Below are 18,870 nucleotides of genomic sequence, written 5' to 3' on the forward strand. Positions count from 1 at the left end.
AAGGCAAAAACACAGTTTGGAAGATTTTTTAATGAGTATTTTAATTCTTAATTAATGAGTACTAACTAATTAATTAAGTTTAGTCCATTCTGAAAAAAAAAGAAATAAATTGTGTAGCTATAACTTGATATGCTATATGTTAAAAACGAAATGCACATGCCACAAGGCGCTGAAGAAACAGTGAGACGCAACACCAGAGCCAAAGACGTCCGTCTGACACATTATTATACAACAACTATTTGAAATCATCACAGATGGAACCGAAGAACTGGCTGTGATACTTTTACATGGACAACTATAGACAATTTTGCAAGATGTAAACAACACTGGTCCAGAAACACTTCCTGTTTCAGTTTGTAACTGTTTTCTTTATTTCACATATAAAGAAAACATCTTAAAGATATTTGTTTAACTTTTTGATTCAGTTTTATATGTTCTGTTGGTTGTATTTTATCCCAGCTTTTACTGTATGTAGTGTTAAAAAACTGAAACAGGAAGTGCTTCTGGACCAGTGTTGTTTACATCTTGCAAAATGGTCTATATTGCGTTATGTATAACAAAGTATATGTTAACCATGCAAATAAGTACTGAATTGAAAATAAATGTATATTCTGACCCAATTCAGAGGATGGTTGTAAGAAACAGAAGGAACAGGAGTGAAGAAACACACTTTGTGAGAGCATCAGTGGCAGCAAGCCTACTAGACGCCCACTTTCTTTTCCTTTCCACTCCCACACACACTCTGTTCCTGTGACGTCCACTCAAATCCCCCCACACGTCTGCGTGGGTGTCTGCTCCCCCATTCATCCGCACTCCTCCGCTTCACACTGTTCTCATCCCCGCACATCCTCCTCTCCAGCCTCTCAATGGTTACTACGGCCAAAAGTGCCACACGCTTCGGGCTCTGAGTTGGAAGAGGGAAGCACACCATGTTTGGTGGCATGAATGTACTATTTGTTTGACTTCCTGAATAAAATGTTTAGACTCTCTAAAGTCAGAGATGTTGTTGTATAAGCCACGCTATTTCATCCCATTTCATGTTTGCGTCGGGTTGCGATAACAAGACTTTTGGATCCAGAGGTGCTCCCATCTTTCATCAGCTGCTTGTGTCCTAATGTTACCTCAAGCTGATGTACCAGGCTTCAATTTCAATTGGCTGGTTTCCAGGAGTTACAGCCTTTTCCGAAGCTCACTCATAATCCTATCAAAACACGCATCATACTTTCCATGGAGACCAGCTTGTTTCTCGGGACAATGGCTCCTGTGGTATTATGGCCGCACAATGTTGAGGATTATTGCACCATCACTCATTAATAGCCGAAATTAATGTGATGACGAGGTTGAGGTCGGAGCAACACGCCGCATATGGCCTTTTTTTGCCATTATCAAGACTTGATAGGCGCACACTGTCACTGGTAATAATGAGAACTTTCCACTGACTTGACATTAATGCTGCTTTCACATGCTATTAAAATGATCCAACTGCCCGCTTCTGAAATCTAATTTCTGGTATGTCATGTTTAAGTGCTTTATTCTAGCATATTTCTTAGGGAAATCCTAATTTGATACATAGTGACTGAAACATTCTAGAAATAGAAGACAAAATCATGTTATTTACAGTCACATTCAATAAAGGAAACAAAAAATGTGCGATGCTTAAGCCGTGCAGAGTATATTCAGCTAGCTATCGGCGTGCAGATAATAATTTATTTGTCAATGGGATGGGATTTCATGTGCATCTTCTGTATTTACATTATAATTCCAATGTGAATCAGCATAAAGCACATGCATATTTAAATTTAATTAACTGCGTGCTTAGTGTTTCTTTCTAACTATTTGTGGAATGTATTTCTGAGTGAGAATTGTTAAGACATATTTTTCAGTGCATGTAAACACTCAAAAGGAGAGAGTTAAAATGGTTTCACTTTATTTTGATGGTCCCTTTAACACACTCTGTTGACTATAAGTAACGTTGCACCAACATCTCTACTAACTCTCATTAGAGTGTTAGTTGAGTATTAATAGACTGGTAGGGTTAGGGATATAATAGTGTTTGCATATATTAAGCAGACCATCTACTAATACTTTAATGAGAGTTAGTTGACATATAATTGCAAAGTTACTTATAGTCAACTGGATGTTCAAAAGGGACCATCAAAATAAAGTGTTACCGCTAAGATATTCATAAAAATAGACATTGAAGAGGCAAAGATTGGTAATCGCGATCTCATTAATATGGATGCCAGAGTCAAACCTTTCTGTATCTTCAGTGACAAACAAACAGTGCATGTGGATGGGTGTATTTGTTTGTTTGTAGTTGGAATTTATGTGGGTGGACTAACAGTTTTCTTTCAGCTCACGTGCTATCAGTGTGTGACTTTTATGAAGTTGTGAAATTCACATGGCTGTTCTCAGGATTGTAAATGCAAAACAAATTTCCGTTCGTTTACATTTATTCATTTTGACCATTTAGTAATTTATTTGTAATAAACACTTTAAGTGGGTTATTAAAAAGTGTTATTTATATGTTCAATTATATATATATATATATATTTTTTTTTTTATTAAAACATACTTACTTAGCAGCGTGCTTAGAAATTTAAAATGAATTTACCTTTGGTGTTTCGTGGTGTTTAATACACTCTTACTTTAATTTAATTTGTGAAAATACAATTCATAATGAAGCACTGGTCCACATTGCATTTTCGGTGTTGAAAGGGGTGCTATTGAAGGTCACTGTGATTTTGCCAAGCAAGACATGTTCCTAGATCACCATATATTTTGTTATTTTGTTTGTCTTAACCCTATCCCTTCCCCTAAACCTAACCTTACCCATAACTTATCCCTAAAATCGGCGGGAAATGCAGCTACTAAGGAGCTACCACCTGTGTAAGCCTAAACTTGACGTAAACTGTAAAGTTGTCCCTCATATCTGATTGGTTGATTGAAATCCAGGATCAACAAAGATGCTGATCCAGGAACATGTTGTACTTAGTGACCCATATGTTTTTGTTCATTTCTAGGTTTTGAATCCCAGATTTCCAATATGGCTTTGAACTTGTGGTCAACTTATATGGCTCTTTGTTTGGAGGCTCATAAGCAGGCAAATTATGACCGTCTCCACTGTCTGCTAGTTTCGGGTGACTCTCTGCTCCTCTCTGTTCCCCCTCCCTTGTGGTAATAGATTATATCTTCTATTCATAACAACTCAAAGACGAGCAGGTTATTGTTATGATATTGGAATGTAACCACCAAAAAGTCATGACACATTATACCTAGACCAAAAGCCCCACCCTGCCCTGAAACCTGTTTACTTTTACTGTGTGTGCATGTTTGCATGTGTGTAAATCTAAACCATGCATTCTCTTGCCACACCTTGCTCCATTCCTATCTAGAGAGTAATAAATCAACAAGACCTTGCTGAAATCAAAGATTAGGGTAATTTGTTTTATTTCCCATGCTTTTATATGACTATTATTACATCATAGAACACCTTTTACGCAATAAGTTAACAAAACACCACGCTGTGGATAAACACATTAGTGGTTAAATGGTGACACTGATTACGATGGCAGCACATTAAGCATGTTTACTGGTACTTTACCTGATACCTTCTTTTAGCCAATTATTAAAGCAATATCACATATATCCTTCACAGAGAAGACAGAAAAGAAAATCATCCAAAATGGCAGAGAATGCAGGCTTACTCTATTTATTTCCATTCTGTGCTTATTAGAGTATCAGATCATTCACTTAGCAACATGCTAACTCTGTACTCAGAGTTTTGAGCATTTTGCATGGGAGCAGATCCGTTACATATGAGTTTTCATTTCTGTTATGCTGCCCTTGAAGGCACTTAATAGGCACACAATATACCGGTTGATCTTGATCTGACTTGATGTCATCATCATATTTCACCTCTGTAAAGAGGTGTGAGTTTGACACCTCAAACCGTAGCACACATAAAGTTATATGTTAAGACTGTGCTATATGTCGCACCCTGCTTTTAAAGCCATGCTTGTCAGGTGACATGATGGATAGAGGTTATGATATTATACTGTACCAAGTGCTGATCTTTGCATTTTAATTCAATTTATTGAGACATTTCTTATAGTGACGTGTCATGTATACATGACATTTCATCTATTGACATGCTTTCTCACAGCAGGATTTATTGACAACCTATACAAATATCAATGCTAACAAAACATTAGCTTAAGCTTGTGTGGCTGATTTATTGTGTTTGCTTGACGTTATGTTTACTTTGTGTGGCTTCTGGAAAAGAATAAAATAAATTGGGAAAATATTTTGCCATCATTTATTATGTGACCTTCTGAAAAGTATTAAATTATATATTTAGTTTCAATTTCACTTTTTTTATTTTAAATAGTGTGTAATGTTGCTGTTGGTGCATGAACAGTATCTGCAAAGTTATAAAGCATAGATGTCGTCTTTTAAAAATCAGGAAGTTTAATGCCTACAAAAACGACTCGATTGGAACTACTAGGTCACTAACCCCATATATTTACATCAAACCCTCCCTCCGGAAAATGCAGAAAAGGGCATGGCCATATTTCTGCAGCTCGTCGAAAATGAGTTATGTTCATCCAACTGTCAGATCTTCCGTGTTCGGGCTTCCCATGGACATTGTAGATCATCAACAATAGATACAATTTATTATTCATTACGTTCCTGAAAATTACGATCATTATTTAGCTCTCTGTGCTGCGTATTTTACGGAAGACAGCTTCCAGAATTTACACAAATTCACGCTGTTTGTGTATGTTAGTAGCCAGTCAGTTCAATGCTATTATCTAAAACAAACGTCTATAAAGTTATAAAAAATATAGGCAAATTACTATTCAGAAACGTTTTGTAAGAGCCATACTGATGCTGCAGTTTGACACCATTATTTACATTGGACCGGAGCACGTTTTGCCTGTAAACGTAATGGACGTTAACCTTCGGAACAACGTGAGCTACAGATTAGCCAATCACAACACACCGGCCCAAACGAACCAATCTGAGCCCACTGCCTGTTTCTGACGGAGTGGTTTCATAGACTCAGGAAGTCAACCGGTCTTTCAAAGGACAGAGGAGAAAGCGGCTGACAATAAAGGTGAAATTTATGAAAAATAAGACTTTTTACAAAAGAAAAAACACGAATACATGTTATATTGCACCCCATAAACACAATCATGCAAAGAAAAAAAGAAGTAACCCCCCCTTTAATCGGCTTCAGTCTACACTTCTAGCTAGAAAGCAGTGAAACAACCTTGGTGAATTCATTATCATTTATTGTGGCTAGAACAATACCCTTAAGAAAGAGAAATAAAAAAAAAAAAGAGATCTCTAGTGTTGGCAATTTTCAGAGAGGCTAGCAATAGCGAGCTAGCTTAAGAAGCATAAACATGGCACCCGCCATCCGCTTAGAACGATTTTCTTCCCATCCCACAAATCTCACATTTAAATTTCCCCTAAAGAAATAGAGAGTAATTGGTGATAAAATATTGTCTATAGAAGAATTTTGTACATATTAAAAAAATGCCTCACAGAAAAATAGGCTAAATTAAATACGTCATCATTTTACTCAAAATGATAAGACAAAAATACGAATAAACAAAATATGTTGGCTGACTATACTGCAAAATTAAAAAAATTTGAACATCCAAACGTCTCTCCTCCAAAATCCGACCACAAAGGCTGAATGTGGTCGGGATGCAAAGAAAATATCTCGCTCAGGGCAGGGAACTGGGAAGTGTGTGAATGCCACCACTGCGGAAAGTTTTATTCAATTCAAGTTCAAGCACGGATGCGCTGTTTTCAAAGGTTGTCGGGAGTGGCTGAACTACTGTCAAACCGCCCGCTCCATCCAAAGAACATCAGTCTCTGACCGCTACCATCTTTCATTGGGAAATTTAATCCCGCGGCGCAAATAATCAGAGCGGTTCCCACAGGAAAGCCTCTGGAATGCACACCTCTTTTTCAGAGCATGTCCAAAGCCATGCATCCTCCAAAACATGAACGCGTAGCCTACATCAGGCAGCAAACAAAAGTGTCATGATAGACGTTGTTAAATAGCCTCATGTCTCAAAGCACATAACATCGCAATAATAATGAAAAAAACAACTTAAAGTGCGCTGACCTGTATCACTTGACTGTTGCAGATGCATTTCTGCAGATTCATTTCAGCGTTGATGGTGTTGCCTGCAGTATATCTGTCGAACTTTGCATAGCATGAAATGTGCTGATGATGTGTCATGTCTGTGCGAGCAGGTGCACAGATGTATAGAAATACATAGCCTACGTTGACAGGTAGGACCTATATGGTATATATATATATATATATATATATATATATATAGTTTAAAAATACTGTACAAATATTTCATTTAAACATAAGCAAACTCAATTAAGAGAACATAATAGAATAATTAGCATACCGTTTGTATTGGTGGTGTGGTTCCGTTCTGGGTGAGAACTATGTGCATCCATACAGCCTCACAGCCTCCATACAAGGAGAGCAGCAATAACCCGCCTTAGGGTAAACAGAACAGAACAAACTTGAATGAATTGCAGATTTCATTAATTCAGATTTTAAACTACAACATAATTTGAGAATTTATTCTGATTCAAGGGCAAATGCTGACTGGGCAAGAGGAGGAGCTGGGGATTGTGGAGGGTAATTAGCTCTATGCTAATAAATTCAGATAATAGTGAAGGAGATTATAGAAAGGCTAATAAATTCAGATAATAGTGAAGGAGATTATAGAAAGGCTAATAAATTCAGATAATAGTGAAGGAGATTATATATGTATACAGTGATAGGAGTCGTATTTTTATAGGTAGACGTGGATGTCAGCTGATGCGAGCTTGACTAACGTGACCTGCCAGAACTGTACGCTACGCTTGATTGGTGCTCTTCATTTGGGAGTTTGTGTGACTGAAGACCTTTTTTTTTTCCAGTAAAATCCATAAATTAATCAAATCATTTATTGTACTAATTAACATTTATGCAATAATTAAGATCCATTTCCCCCCATCGAAAATAACGCAAAACAAAATTGAAGCAAGTGTTTTTTTGCTAGTTTCACCCCGACCCAGGTACCATTTTCACGTCCTGTGCCACGTTGTTTAAATAGCAAATGTTTTGCGCCCATTGTCGTGCTGGTCTGAAAACAAGGCGCATATTGTTGCCGTGTTGCTATTTTGAGGCAACTGAAACAGAGCATCACAGTCCTGCCCAAAGCCGGAGCCGGAAGTAAAAATTCAATACAATTTCTCCATTGACATTTGAGATAGAGTATAAGCCATTAAAATGTAACCATACATAGTAGACTTAAAACCAGCTACGGCTTTACTAAGCAATTATATATGCTTATATACACGCCAAAAGTTCATGGGACACTAACCTAACAATTTTGTATGACCACTTAAACTCACAGTGTAAACTCACATTTTTTTGTGTGTTCATATACCAAGTCCCATGAATTTCACCAAGTTTCGTACTATTCTGCTAAATTTCAAAATGTGACATATAGTCTATTTCCACATGCTATCATTTCATAAAAAAAGGCCTGCCATAAAAGGTAAATTTTTGTGTGGAGTTTAGAAAAATAATGTAAATCCCAGTGAATTGAAACATGCGAGCCTTTGAAATTTAACCATGCTGTGATTGCCATTGCTTTGTTTTACCATCTTTTGAGACACAATTGAATTCCTGGAAAGTCTAGACACCCCCGTGATGCTTTTATGTGACCTTGTGTCAAGCTGCACTTCCCAATGTCCAAGCTGTGACGTGGAACTATGGAGTTGAAGTGCTATGCAGCAATGAACCCTGTGACACCCATATCAGATCACCCTTTCATCCCCATGTGTCGCCAGCAGTTTGGCAGTAGGATTTGTGGAATGTGTGTGCATCTGTTTATGTATAAAAGAGTAATCCCTGATCAGAAAAAAATAGTTAGGTGGTAACCTGAGGAATAAGCCTTTTTATTTGATTTTGGACTGATCAAAGGTCATACACGCTCCACTCTGTCACACTGCGGTCACTTTCACTTTCACTGCTGGGACATTTTCATAGATAGAAAAGCACATACACTGAATGAGAAAACAACATAGTCATCCATCATGGTACTGTAGCTTCAAACAAGTAATCACCAATGATTTGTGACTCTTTCGGAGACAAAAAAAAAATGGAGCTCTATATGGGGCTCATGAATACTTAATCATTTTAATTAATTCAACTGATACAATGCATTCTGCACAAGGTGCAATTACCAAGTACACATTTTTCGATCCACACAGTGGGAGATGGTCTTTAAATTTGAGTGCGCACAAAGATAAGGTTCAGTTCGTTTGTAACTGAAGGCCACGAATCAATTGGCTGATGACTTCACTTGGTTGAAAAAGGTTAGGGATCTTTTCAGCCTGTTTAATCTGTCACAGACTTCACTGACACAAGGGGTGAGCTTGAGCAAAACCAAGTTGTGCTGCATACACAGACATTTACTGATTAGTTCACTTCAGAATTAAAATTGCAGGATAATTTGCTTACGCCCACGTCACAAGATGTTCACATATTTCTTCAGCCGAAAAGAAAATTTTTCTCCACAATCAGGAATAAAGGGCAGCAAACGACTCGTTTTTCAAAGTGGGGAACTATGACGTCAAAGAGGATACCTACACTGTAAAAAATGATTTTTTGGTTAAGTAAATACTAGTGAAAAACCCCAATGTAATTTACTTGAAAAAGTTAGTTCAGGCAAGAATTTAAAAAACTAAGTAAATTCCATATCAGTACTTATTTCAAGCGAGTATAAATGAAAGTGTAATATCAACTCAATAAAATTAAGTAAAAATTACTCAACTTTTCTGATACTGGGGTTCCCATCATGCACTGGACCTTGAATAATTAATGAGGTTCATTTTTCACTGGTTTCCAGCTGTATTTACACTGTTTTATCATTGATTTTTGTGTTCAGTATTAGTAAATTGCCATTTTGTGACATTTCGAGTAAATTTTTTGCTTAAAACGACACATTCAAACACAAAAACGATCCATCAAATGTTACCACCATTGTGTATTGTCTACCAAGTATTGAGGTGTTTGCATTCACATAAGGCTTAAAGTCTGACATGATGTATATATAAATTACTTAGATGATCTAAGTAAAGAACATACTATAAATGACTAATAAAATTCAAGATAATTGTTTTAGTGAAGTGTAATACATACGCAAAGGAAATCGGTATTAATCAACCTTTTACAAGCCGAGTTAAAATTACTTATTTTTTGTAAAGTTTACTTAATTCCACATTCCAGTAAATTTAACTTAAAGATTTCTAATTAAAGCTACTGATAAATATGTTTAGGTTTTTACATGGCAAATCTTTGTAAATTTACTAGCATTTTCTGAGTGAGATCGTTTAGCAAGGTTTTTTCAAGTAAATCCTACTCCAAATTTTTTGTTTTTTTTCAAATTTTTTTCAGTGTAGACGAGTCCTGCTTCAACGGCTAAATTTGACTGGTTAACAGTCATGCTAGAGAAGTAGCAAAACATACTGGTCTGTTCAGCAGCGTTAGACAAAATTTAAGTTTAAAGCTTGAAGCTTCACAAAGCAGTGGCATTTATTAAACCAAGTTCTACTTGCAGCATCCTGTCTGCTCTCTGGCTGTGTGAAGCACTTTTTCCAAACGACTTGTTGTGTTTACGGAAGAAGAGGGGGTTACAGTTCCGTGTCGAACACCTGCATAAGCTCCAAAAGTAATATAAATAAAACCTTTCTAACCAGTTTTTGAAAGAAGTCTCTTATGCTCACCAAGGCTGCTTTTTTGTTTCTAAAACGATTATATTTTAAAATGTAATTTATTCCAAAGCTGAATTTTCAGCATCATTACTCCAGTCTTCAGCATCACAAGATTCTTCAGAAATAATTCGGATATGCTGATTCGCTCTTTAAAAAAAAAATAAAAAAATAATACATATTATCAATATTTCTTTATGGATTTTTATTTTTTTTACAAATTAAACGTAATTACTATCACTTTTGATTAATGCATTCTTACTCAAGAAAAGTATTGATTAGTTTCAATGTGTGCATATATTATTTTCAGTTTACTCACCATTGGCAGGTATTGTTTTTGATTCTGAATGTTGGAGCATAGAGCTGCAAGATTCCTGTGCATACATTTTTAACCAACCTGTTCAACCAACGCATTCTCATCCCAAAGCGCCATATACAACGCTTTTGCAAAACCGTAAATATCCAACGCACATGGCACCCTTTAACGTCTAATGAGACGCTTCGGTTATGGTTAAGTTTAGGTATGGTGTAGGGTAAGAGTTAGACCACTAGGGGGTGCCTTCTGCCCAAATATATCTGCGTCTCATTTGACATTAAAGGGTGCCATGTGCGTTGTATATTTACGCTTTTGCAAAAGCGTCCTATATGACGCTTTGGGATGAGAACGGGCTCGTTCAACCAGTAACCACCAGAAAGCCATGCTGGTCAACCAGCTTCCTCTGCCCACCAATATCCTAGTGCAACAGCTTAGACCAGCACCAAAGCTTCAACCAGCATAAACCAGCCTTCTGGTCTTTTCAGCACATGTGATGGGGGAAGGGTTTCTGTTTGAGTATTGCCAAAAGCAGAGTTATTTGGCAGACTGAGAGCTGTTTGGCATAGAGTGTTCCAATAGCTATGGGAGAAATCTTCCAACCCTGGAACGCATCGCTCACGCCGTGCTCAAATACCTTGACTGAACCTGGTAGTACTATAATATGAGCTTGCAGTGATACTATATATCTGTGACTTGTGCACCAGCAAGATTCAAGTCCATAACAAAAAAAAAAAAAGAAAGAAAATAATGTTTCATAGAATTAACAAACAGGAAGCATTGGCGAAGGAGGGTTCATAGATGTTTTATCGGCAGCACGGCATATGGCTAATGCTACACCTGGTTAATAATTCAACACAATCAACTTACCCAGCCATTCCACATTTTACACATGCAGCTATAGAATAGCTACATGTCAACAATGAACCAGAGGGTATACGACACTAATGTCTGAGCGCTAAATGAAAGGCAGCCTTTAAAACGATTTACAGACCTATTCCACGCACTAGCCACAGAGCGCCATGGCTATAAAACGAGAGCATGCTGTAGTGTTATGAGAGCAGGTTGAAAGAAAACTGCCTTGACACTTTCATGTGCACAACAGTGTGAATGTTCTGTAGGATTTTGCTTTCCAAAATCAGGGCACACACATACGGGAACATGCTGTATCGGGCCTAATATCTGTGATTTGTAGTTGTGGCTAGCACACGTACGCTATGGGGCCATGTGTTCAGAGGGTTACAGAAGGACACAATCAGACTGTAAAAACTGACCTTGTGTCCACCCACCCCCTAGTAACAGAGCTTAAATTAGTGGAGGCATGCATATTTACATACTCAAAAGGTACTTACAAGTCTATTACTGAACTTTCAAGCCATAGTTGTCAAGCCACCTTTATTTATATAGCGCTTTATACAATACAGATTGTTTCATAGCAGCTTTTCAGAAAATAATGATTCAATTATGTAAACTCTGCCGTAAAGCAGCTCTAAAAAGACAATAGTAAACAGTCATTAATCCATTGAAATCAGTTCATTGTTGATTCATTTCAGTTCAATAACAGTGTAAATTGAAATCCATTATGAAATGAGTTCAATTGGCTTTATGCACAGCTGCACTACTTCCTGAACTTATGCCGCGTTCCAGGCAACCTGTAACTCGTGTTTTTCCAACCTTATACCCGTGAAAGTGCACTGGAACGGCAGTCAAACTCGTGACTTCCCACCCGTGAACTCGTACTAGATTGATGTACTCCCAGTTTCGAGTTCTGACGTCACATAGCCCGCGAACCAATGACAGCCCCTACTGATGCAGTGTTTCTACAGGCGGTACATGGTGAGAATACACTTTAGGACAATATAACGTCAACTAGTTTTCAGTCCATTGAGTACAAGGATAAATATATACCAAATACATTTCCAAATATACAAATAAAGTAAAATAAAGAGTAACAGCTTATCTTGCCTCATGCGCTATTTTTCCTCCTCAGTTTCCCACAAATAAACAAGGAGTAAGCACCTTTGGCGTTAGAAAATATTACAAACGCGCGTGAGCCCTGTAAGGTCCGTCATGCTGGTTTGTTTACATCTAGGTAGTTTGGCGTGAATGACCTGGAATGCTACAAAGTCGTAAGTCGTGGTTTGAAGTCGTGATTTACGTGTTCAAAAACCTGCCTGGAACGCAGCATTAAGCCAGCTACTTGTTTCATGTCTGCCATTATTGGACAAATTGATTAATCCAGGTGTGCCTGACCTCAGTAGTCACGGCAACAATAATCAGACACACCTGAATTAATCAAGTTCGGCTAATAATTGCAGACAGGAAACAAGGAGTTGGCTTAACTTCAGGAAGCCAATTCAGCTATATAAAGCAGCTCTGTAGAAAGCTAAGCTAAACTATATGAATACTTAACTATATCCAATAGTGTCAGTGCAGGGAGATCAGTAATAGACAGCCAAGTGTTATTTCACCGTTGAATTACCCCTATAAATAAATGCACATATTTGACATGAATGAGTATAATTCCCTATCCAATTCCAAACCATGTATTATGGTGCCAAGTGTTAGTTTTGGACCTTTTCACCCAAATTACACAACTTAAAACTTAAATTCCATTACCGTCAGACATGTACTGTATAAAGACAGCAGTGTTAAAAATTCAGTTTGCATTTTCGAATTGACTAGTTTCATCAAACAAAATGTCAAAACAAATTACTGTATTCAGACAGATTTACTGATCACTCCCTTGTCTTCAGTTGGTCGGGCAAACAAATAACGCTGCCCCAAACTCTCATGATAGAGTGCAACATAATTTATATTAATATTCTCATTATTATATTTTTTATTTCCAGAGGAAGTGTAAAGTCTTACAAACAAAAGCTATGAACCAAACCAGTCAGCAACGAATCATGACATTACAAACTTTGCTTCGAAACAAAAAAGTGAAAAGCAGATTTTCTTAAAAGGATAGTTCAATTTGAAATTAATTTTTGATATGTTTTAGCTTACCTCAAGGGCATCCAAGTTGTAGGTGTCTTTGTTTCCATAGTATTTACAATTTTCATATTTTTAGGTCAAACCGTTTATGGGGTCCTCCTCAAAGAGCATGCACAGAGAAGTCCAAATTAAACATGATTTAATGACTTTCAAATGTAAGTACACATTGATGGCCTAATGCTACGTTCACACCGGACGCGAATAGGGCGTCAGGCGTGACTGATTTCAATGTTAAGTCAATGCAAAGACGCTTTACGCGCGTGAAAAATTCCTGCGGCGCAAATGAGCCATGGAGCGTGGTGCGGAAGACGCCTCATTCGCGCGTATTGAGCGTCTGGCGCGTTAAGCGCGAATGTGCCATTTGTGCATTCACGCGTTTGACGCGAATTCGCGTCTGCCGCCCGAGTTGAAAAATCTGAACTTTGGCGTGAATTCGCGCCGTGTTAACCAATCAGGAGCCTAGCTGCTTGCTCACGTGGTGAAGTGTCTGGATGCTTCAATAAATTATTTTGTTAATATGACTAGTGGGATTATGCACAACAAAGCTAATGTTTTATCACTTAAATCATTATTTCTATATACGAGACATGTTCATTTTGTATTGAATGTTATTCATTCCATAGCTAGATTATATAAAATAGTATTATGTTGTAAAGACAATCAATATATGTGCATAAATTCGTGTCTGGACGTGAGAGAGAGAAAAAAAATCACAGGACAGGTTAATAACTTTTGAAGGCTGGCTCTATTTATTATCAAAACAAAAATAAATGACAGCTAGATTAGGTGGATGAGGGCGAGGGTGATCCTCGCTCCGATGCGGGACAACATGTCATCAAACTGGGCGCGTGACAGGCGGAAGTACCGCTGACAGCGGCCGTCATCCAGCGCAGCTCCTGGAGCGAGCAAATGGTGAAACTCACCAAACGGTTCGGCTCCGGTGGACACAAATATACGGCGACGATGATCCCCACGCCGCTGTTCTGCTCTCCAGAGTAAATACAGAGCGGTAACTCTCTTGATGAATGCTCGGTCGACATAAAAACAATGGCCGCCAACGGATTTCGATTCTGAAGCGCGTCACTCGCGTAAATTTCGCTTCAAACTTTTGTTTTTACGCGCGCCAGTTTCGCTCTTGACACGCGAAATAACACAAAGTGGTCAAGCGTCAAACTAGACGCGCGATTCGCGTCCGGTGTGAACGTAGCATAAGACAGGAAACGAGCAGTTTGTGTGAGAAAACAAACTTTATTTATATCGTTTTTACCTCTTGTAACCACAGCCACGTCCAAGTGATCTGAAGGCACGGGCGCTTCGGTCTGGGGTAGGGTTAGGGTTAGATAGCGTCATCTAACTGACGTTAAAGGGTACCCTAACACTTCGGATGTGTCAAAAGTGTCAGTTAGATGACGTCTTGGGATGAGACGTTAAAAATGATTATTTACCATTAAGTTGAAATAATGTGGGCTGATGACTTCAACAAAAGCATGTTTACCAGCAATGAATAGTAGTTAACGGTTTATAAGTTGTCATTTAAAATCTATTCCCCTATATATGGAGAAAATAAATCGGATATTTACTTCCAGAACATGACTGTTGCACTCTATTGGTTTATGGAGTTTTGAATGTTCCACAATCACACAGGGCAATTGACCTTCAAATAGTTTGCTTACCTTGAGAAAATGAGAAAGCATTTGAATGCAGAATAACCTATCACGACAGCATGGCAAAAACATCCATTTTGAGAACTCAACCCATTTTGTGTATAGATTGTTGGCGCTGATGTATGCATGCCCACAGCAGTCACAGGTGAACTCAGGTGATAGAGCAGTGGGAATTTGCAGTGCCAGCATGCCTCAGGCAACACTACACCAAAACTCACCCCAGTCTTCCCTCATGACTCATGACTCCATGGGCACAGGGCAGCAGAAATATTTGTTTGAAGGAATAGAGTAACCTTAGGAAAAGAGTGTTGAGACATGCCCTTTGTTGTGCTCTTGGCAAAAGATAAGCAGGGGGAGGAGGGACATGCTGGGAATCCATAGCATGAACATTCAAGCAACCATCATATCAAATAGACGTGTTTTAACGCAAGGCTACAGAAATGCCCAAAGCTTAGAAAATGCACAGCAGTGCAATCAGAACAAATACAGCTTTAATCAAGTTTAGGATATGATGTATTCACAGCATGCACAAATCAGAACAGAAACAGATGATTCGTGATTATGTGATTTCGGATACAGCAGTTTCGTGTTCGAAACATTTTGATTAAAAAAAAAAGTAAAATTAAAATATTTTGTCCAATATACAGTAGTAAGAATGTTTCTGAATATGTACCAGTCCTTATCATACCAGTGTGGCCATTTTAATTCAGCTGGTTGGTCAAGCGCAGAAATTGCATTTTTTTTCTCTCTCTCTATGAATACCAAAAGTATTTTGCCCGCTTTGTACAGTCTCCGTGAAGTTTGTCCATCTCAAACTGATCTATTGTGTGTCTCTCTGTCCATGTGTAGGTGACAGCACAGACCCCTCACCTTAAATTACTGCCATCCTCTTCTCCAGCATGTTCCCTTTGACCGACAGAGTTTCACAACACATCTCAGCTGCTCCTCTCACCCCATAAACACCCACACTCAAATAACTGTATGCTCAAGGTCACTCTAAGGAACAGGAACTTGAAGATATCTAAAATAAAACAATCATAACTCATCTGATATATATATATATATATATATATATATATATATATATATATATATATATATGCTCCAGTATTTACATAATGTAAATGACTTGTTCAAAGCGGATAAATATATCCACACAGATTGAAAGCGGCATCCTGAGACACTTCTATCTAGTTTACTTCACTCTGGGTCAAAGGTCACCCATTCATACACGTCATTTTAACAGCAGCTTGTGACTGAATGGGGTAAAAGGCCATGTTTGTCCGATTGGTAAACAGAGTGGAGAGAAATAGCATGAGATAAAAACAGAGAGATGAAAGAGAAAAGTTATCTATTCTCTCACTCATTGATCTGTGTGCACGGGCCTGGGTGCTCACACACACCACTTTAGACACATAGGAGTTAAAGGGATAGTTCACCCAAAAATGAAAATTAAGTCATTAATTACTCACCCCCATGCTGTACCAAACCCGTAAGACCTTCGTTCGTCTTCAGAACACAAATGAAGATATTTTTGATTAAATTTGAGAGGTGGATCACTGCTACATAGGCTGCCTTAGGGATCGAAACTTGACGGCCCAGAAAGTCAATGAAGAAAATGTTTTAATATTCCATGTGACTACAGTGGTTCAACTATAGATTTATTAAGCGACGAGAATACTTTTTGTGCGAAAAAACAAACAAAAATAACGACTTTATTCGACTATTCCTTTTCTTCCTTGTAGGCCTGAAACGAGAGTTCGAGAGATTTCCACGACGCATGCGCGAGAACTGAACTGAAGTAGTTGAAGAAGATCGCAATTCTCGTGCATGTGTCGAGAAGCGTCGAAAATGTAAAAAATTTAATCACCAGAAACTCAAAATATTATGTTATTTGAACCAGATAAATTACGTTTATAAGTTTATTTGACAAAAGAAAAAAAGTTGTGATTACAAATCATGAAAATATATTTTTTACTTTTTTTTACTGTAAAAAAATATATTTTATTTTAAAAATATATGTTTAAAATATGAAAATAGATTATATATATATATATATATATATATATATATATATATTATTTATTTATTTATTTATTTATTTTTTTTTTGACAGATAGTGAAAATGCATTTGAATGTTTTAGACAGTTTCAGCTCCAGGTTTTTTTTTTTTTTTTTTTTTTTTTTTTTTTACCGTAATTTGACAAAGTCAGTTCAAAATTCAGTCTGAAAAAGTCAGTCTACTGATTACACCCTGAAGAAAAGTTCAGATATAATAATATATATATATATATATATATATATATATATATTGTATAATTTTGGAAAGTGATTTTAGTCTTAAATAAAAAGACTGTGTAAATAAAACAAAGTTTTTTTTGTTTTGTTTTTCTAGCTCTGAATTTATAATTAGTCTTATTGAGGATTAAATGAAGTGGTAAAGCAAAGTAAATAATATGAAAGGTAATCTAATGGCCTTTGTTTTGTAATGTGATATGTTCTTTACAGGAATGAGTTGAAGAAAGGGTTAGGCTTTGTAAAAATGAAGTGTTCTTAGAGTGCCCTCTCCAGGCCATTATACGTAAGCTGAAATAAAATGAAATATTTAAATGACATATAAATACTATAAAAACAAATCAAAGCTAAATAGAAATGTATAAAAATGACAAACACACATAAAATCACTTAATTAAAAAAAAAATCAAATAAACACTCATGAATTGAGTAAACCAATAAACATTATGTGTTTGGAGCAATAATGGAATCATTGGCTACATTTTAAAAAGGATAAATGCTTTTAATCATTTACTCACTCTCATGTTGTTTCGAAACCTGTATGACTTTTTTTCTTCTGTGGAACACAAGAACGGTGAGTTCAAACAACATTGCCACACAGTTTTCGATCAACATACGGTGAGTAAATTTGAGCAGAATTTACATTTTTGGGGAAACTGATATTTTCAACTGCATTAATTGTATTTTTGTTGGGGAAAAATAAAAATATAACCCTGTTTTTTGATATAAAAAAGACAAACATATTACACATTTATACAAACATTTTTATTGTATGACAGTATAGAATGGGGGCATCACTGAAATCCTTTGACACTGAAAAAATATATATTTTCATCAATTTCAATCAACCTCTGTATTAATCAACATATTTCAAAGCAAGAGCCGTTAATACTTCATGGACACATCGATGCACAGAGCTACAGCGGGTGTGCAAGATAAGTGACATTGTGTGGGCTCACATCCTCTTCACACACAAATTCATGTAAGGCACAATTTAAACACAACTAGCTATTTACATTAGTGGAAGAATTTGATCAATTCTACAAAAAAACGTCAACTGCGGGTAAGGTTTCGTAAAAGCAAGTACTGTAGATTGCATAGTCAAGTATTATCAGTGTAAATTGATAACAAACATAAATCATGAACAACAAATCCACTGTTTAAGGGGGACATGTGCCGGTTATTTGGTCTGGTGTCTGATGCATTAAGACAAAATAAACTCAAGACATAAAGCAGAATCTATAGGCAATACGATTCTGTGCAAATTAAAGATAGCACAAGAGGGAACATGCTTACTTCAGACACAGATTCTACATTCTGGACGAGTTTGCCATAGATGTGGTAGGAATCAAGTTTGCTGATGAGTTCAAGTCAATTGAGTGAGAAAATGAGGAGTCAACAAACAAGATGTGATGAGCTTCAATTTCTGCCAAAATCATTTTTAAAGGCAACTTTAAAGACTTACTATAGTGCATTTGGACATACTGTATGTTCAACATATGAATATCTTGAGCTATAAAGAGATACAGAAGGGACTACATGTGTATATATTTGACCTGGAATGAGATCAACCGGACACTCTAAATGGAAGATTTTACAGCGATTCCATAGAAGAACCATTTTGGTTGCTCAAAGAACCTTTTAATGAACAGTTCCTACAAGAACCCTGGTTTTCTTAATGTAAAAAGCATTTTAATAATCTAAAGAAACTTTTTCCACTATATATATATAAAAAAAGAAACAAACAAAATCATTTTGTGCAGAAAGGTTCCATTGATGTTAAAGGATCTTCAT

General features: G+C 36.9%; 1 long non-coding RNA gene across 1 annotated transcript; it reads right to left on the bottom strand.

Annotated features, from left to right (window-relative positions):
- Positions 1-4,099: 4,099 nt before the first annotated feature.
- Positions 4,100-10,220, bottom strand: LOC148978371 (uncharacterized). Its single transcript, XR_016169409.1, has 4 exons — positions 10,127-10,220; positions 6,444-6,538; positions 6,146-6,322; positions 4,100-6,033 (listed from the first exon to the last, which is right to left on the bottom strand). It is a non-coding gene; the product is annotated as an uncharacterized LOC148978371 (long non-coding RNA).
- Positions 10,221-18,870: the final 8,650 nt, after the last annotated feature.

This window comes from Pimephales promelas, chromosome 7 (assembly GCF_988280905.1).
Source record: "Pimephales promelas chromosome 7, fPimPro1.hap1.1, whole genome shotgun sequence".
NCBI classification, from domain to species: domain Eukaryota; kingdom Metazoa; phylum Chordata; class Actinopteri; order Cypriniformes; family Leuciscidae; genus Pimephales; species Pimephales promelas.